Genomic DNA, 5,248 nt, shown 5'->3' on the forward strand with positions numbered 1-5,248 from the left:
GAAACACCATTTATTTACTGTTCTACTGCATGTTTACTTGCTGCCATATTTTATTCAGATTGTTATCACCACTCATATTCATCCATATCACTTGCATCTTACTATCTCTTCGCCGAACTAGTGCACCTATACATCTGACAAGTGTATTAGGTGTGTTGAGGACACAAGAGACTTCTTGTATCGTAATTGCAGGGTTGCTTGAGAGGGATATCTTTGACCTCTACCTCCCCGAGTTCGATAAACCTTGGGTGATTCACTTAAGGGAAACTTGCTGCTGTTCTACAAACCTCTGCTCTTGGAGGCCCAACACTGTCTACAAGAATAGAAGCTCCCGTAGACATCAGTGCGCAGGAGGTGCGAGCGAGCGAGCGAGGCCGATAATGAGAGAGATGTTTTTTCTTTTTTGAGAGAGAGAGGGACAACCGAAGGATCCTGAAGAACTCAGACTTCCAATACGCACCAGAGCACAGTTTACAACAAGACACAGAATAAACATGAAATTTCATCTAAATCCCTAACTTTTACATGGAAGACCCCACGCTGAAAGCAAGAAATGCGACCGGGTCCTTAACAGCCACCTCCCAGATTGATCCTCGTCGCAGCCGGGGACGAACCACTTAGCGCGACCAAATCGCCATGGCTACAGTGCGTGCACACCATGGCCTCCGAGCTGAGCTAGAAACGCAATGCCAAAACCGGCAGCCAGGGGAGGTGGATAACTGGAGAGAGAGAGAGAGCGGGGGAGTTTTGATGCGTCTTCTCTTGACAAAGAAGATGGGAGTTTGCCTACCGACCGCACATGACTTGTGCTCACTAAAGTGTGGGACCTCACGCATGGGAACCACACGTAAGTCACAGACCTGTTGGTGTAATAACTCGGGTGATCATTATACTGTATTAGTACAAAGTTTCCTATGGATTCAAGGGTAGGAAAGCCAAGTTAACTCATTTACATGACCTTATTTTTTCCATGAAGCCAAGTTAACTCATCTATCAATTGGTACATTCTGGTTATATTCGAAATTTTACTTGAAACTTGTTGTTCATGCCATTTTACTACTCGCCTAACACTTTTTCCGCGCGTGAAGGGAGGGGGTGGGCATGATGCTACCCTGTATTTGTGTGACCCCCCAAAACTAGCAAATACGAGAGATGCATCCAAAGAAACACACTCGTCCCCTACGTACCCCCCTCCCTAAATTTCAAATCTAGCCAAAGGTGGATCAAAAAAGGCAATCGAAAAGCATGGCCGGATTGTTCATATTTTTCTATACAGTTAGGGTTAGGGTTTATGGTTTATAGAGATGCACATATTTTCATTTCACATTTGTGATGTACAATAATACATAGGTAAGATTCCAAGCATGACCTTTGTTAGAATAACCTTGAACGTGTTTTCTCACCTTTAGATTCAAATGTGCATAAACATTCAGAAAAAAATCAAAAAATGAAAAACCAAAGCACATAGTCTTCTTATGTCATATAGTAAGAATTGAAGTTGATAAACAAGGTCTAGACATATTCAAACCAGTCAAATTATGTATCTACACCTAACCCTAAACTTTATCTTATGAAGTCAAGCATGAAGAGAAATGGTTTTGGGTTTCAAACATGGAAATTTAAAAAACCTCCCAAAAGCTTCAATTTAGAGTGACTAAGAAGGATACAGGCTTGCCTTTTCATTTTCATGTTTTAAACTTGTTTAAATCCTGGTCAAAACTAGGATTTGACCAAGATTCAAATGGGTATAAAAAATAAAAAATACGCACATAGCCTTTTTATGTCATATAATGAGCATTCAAGTTGATAAACATGGTCTAGACATATTCAAACTTGAAAAATCATGTATCTACCCTGACCCTAACGTACCCTAAACTCTGTATTATGAAGTCAAGCATGAAGAGAAGTGGTTTTGGGTTTCAAACATGGAAATTTCAAAAACCTCCCAAAAACTTCACCTTAGAGTGACTAAGAAGGATCCATGCTTACCTTTTCATTTTCATGTTTTAAATTAACTTTTTAAATCTTGGTCAAACCTAGCTAGTATTTGACCAAGATTCAAATGGGCATACAATTCAAAAAAACGAGAAAATGAAAACCCAAAGCACATAGCCTTCTTATGTCATATATATAGTAAACATTCAAGTTGATAAACAAGGTCTAGACATATTCAAAACAGAAAAAGCATGTATCTACCCCTAACCCTTAACTATGTCTTATGAAGTCAAGCATGAAGAGGAAGTGGTTTTGGGTTTCAAACATGGAAATTTCAAAAACTTCCCAAAAGCTTAATTTTAGAGTGAATAAGAAGGATCCAAGCTTACCTTTTCATTTTCAGGATTTATGCTTGTTTAAATCTTGGTCAAACATAGGATTTGACCAACACACATATATATAGTCTTCTTATGTCGATCATATAGTAAGTATTCAAGTTGATAAACAAGCATGTGATCTAGACATATTCAAACCTGACAAATCATGTATCTACCCCTAACCCTAAACTCTGTCTTATGAAGTCAACCATGAAGAGAAGTGGTTTAATTTGGGTTTCAACCATTGAGATTTCAAGAACCCCCAAAAGCTTCATTTTAGAATGACTAAGAAGGATCCATGCTTACCTTTTCATTTTCATGTTTTAAACTTGTTTAAATCTTGGTCAAACCTAGGATTTGACTAAGATTCAAATGGACATAAAAAAATTCAAAAACATTGTCTTCTTATGTCATACGGTAAACATTCAAGTTGATAAAAAAAGTCTAAACATATTCAAACGAGAAAAATCATGTATCTACCCCTAACCCTAAACTCTGTCTTATGAAGTCAAACATGAAGATACGTGGTTTTGGGTTTACAATATGGAAATTTCAAAATCCTCCCAAAAGCTTTATTTTGGAGTGACTAAGAAGGATCCATGCTTACTTTTTCATTTTCATGTTTTAAACTTGTTTAAATCTTGGTCAAACCTAGGATTTGACCAAGATTCAAGTGTGCATAAAAAATTCGAAAAAACCCCAAAATATGAAAAACGAAAGGACATATATAATTTTCTTACGTCACATATATAGTAAGCATTCAAGTTGATAAACAATATCTAGACATATCAAACAAGAAAAATCATATGTATCTACTCCTAACCCTAAATTTGTCTTATGAAGTCAAACATGAAGAGAAGTGGTTTGGGTTTGAAACATGGAATTTTCAAAAACCTCCCAAAAAGCTTCATTTTAGTGTGAAAAGAAGGATCCAGGCTTACCTTCTCATTTTCATGTTTTAAACTTGTTTAAATCTTGGTCACATTAACCTAGGATTTGACCAAGTTTCAAATGGGCATAAACAATTAGAAATAAACAGAAAACATGAAAAAACAAATAACATAGCCTTCTTATGTAATATAGTAAGCATTAGTTGATAAACAAGGTCTAGACATATTCAAACCAAAAAAATCATGTATCTCTACCCCTAACCCTAAACTCTCTGTCTTATGAAGTCAAGCATGAAAAGAAGTGGTTTTGGGTTTCAAAAATGGAAATTTCAAAAACCTCCCAAAAGCTTCATTCTAGAGTGTGACTAAGAAAGATCCATGATTACCTTTTCGTTTTCATGTTCTAAACTTGTTTAAATCTTGGTCAAACATAGGATTTGACCAAGATTTTAATGGGCATAAAAAATTCAAAAAAAATCAAAAAATGAAAAACCAAAGCACATATATAGCCTTCTTATGTCATATAGTAAGCATTCAAATTGATAAACAAGGTCTATACATATTCAAACCAGAAAAAGCATGTATCTACCCCTAACCCTAAACTCTGTCTTACGAAGTCAAGCATGAAGAGAAGTGGTTTTTGGTTTGAAACATGGAAATTTCAAAAACCTCCCGAAAGCTTCATTTTAGAGTGACTAAGAAGGATCCATGCTTACCTATTCATTTTCATGTTTTAAACTTGTTTAAACTATGGTCAAACCCAGGATTTGACCTATTTAATCATAGATTCATAGGTCGATTTTTTACTTTTTTATTATTACTATGCAGCACATGTGTGTTTGCCCATCCAGAGTGAAACTCGGAGGAAGAGGGATCACTCGGAAGGAGAAGAAGGGAGTGCATTATGGTGTCTCCCCTTTTTCGGGTAATGATGTTGACTGTTGTGCAGGTTTTGTCAGTGAGCAGGAGGTGCGAGCGAGCGAGTGAGTCGAGAGACGCCGAGAATGAGAGAGATTTGTTTTTTTTGTGAGAGGGACAAACGAAGGATCCTGGACTTCAGTACGCATCCGATGCGTTTTCTTGACAAAGAAGATGGCGGGAGTTTGCGTACCATCGCACGTGACTTGTGCTCACTCGAAGTGTGGGACCTCACGCATGGGCACCACACGTAAGTGACAGACCTGTTGGTGTAAAAACTCGGTTGATTATTATAGTGCATTAGAACAAAGTTTCCTATGGATTCAAGGGTAGGAAATCCAAGTTAACTCATTTACATGACATTAATTTTTCCATGAAGAAAAGTTAACACATCTATCAATTGGTACATTTTGGAGTGACTAAGAAGGATCCAGGCTTACTTATTCGTTTTGACGTGTTAAACTTTTTTAAATCTTGCTCAAACCTAGGATTTGACAAAGATTCAAATGGGCATGAAAATAAAAAAATAAAAAATGAAATACCAATGCACATAGTCTTCTTATGTCATATAGTAAGCATTCAAGATGATAAACAAGGTCTAGACATATTCAAACCAGAGCAAATCATGTATCTACTCCCTAATGACCCTAAACTCCGTCTTATGAAGTAAGGCATGAAGAGAAGTGGTTTTGGGTTTCAAACATGGAAATTTCCAAAACCTCCCAAAAGCTTCATCTTAGAGTGACTAAGAAGGATCGAGGCTTGCCTTTTCATTTTCATGTTTTTAACTTGTTTAAATCTTGGTCAAACCTAGCTAGTATTTGACCAAGATTCTAATGGGCATAAAATTCAATAAAATCAGAAAAATGAAAAACCAAAGCACATAGCCTTCTGATGTAATAAAGTAAGAATTCGAGTTGATAAACAAGGTTTAGACATATTCAAACTAGACAAATCATGTATCTACCCCTAACACTAAACTCTGTCTTATGAAGTCAATCATGAAGAGAAGTGGTTTTGGGTTTCAAACATGGAAATTTCAAGAACCTCCCAAAAGATTCATTTTAGAGTGACTAAGAAAGATCCATGGTTACCTTTTCATTTTCATATTTAAAACTTGTTTAAATC

Source organism: Lolium rigidum, chromosome 7, assembly GCF_022539505.1.
Source record: "Lolium rigidum isolate FL_2022 chromosome 7, APGP_CSIRO_Lrig_0.1, whole genome shotgun sequence".
Taxonomy (NCBI): domain Eukaryota; kingdom Viridiplantae; phylum Streptophyta; class Magnoliopsida; order Poales; family Poaceae; genus Lolium; species Lolium rigidum.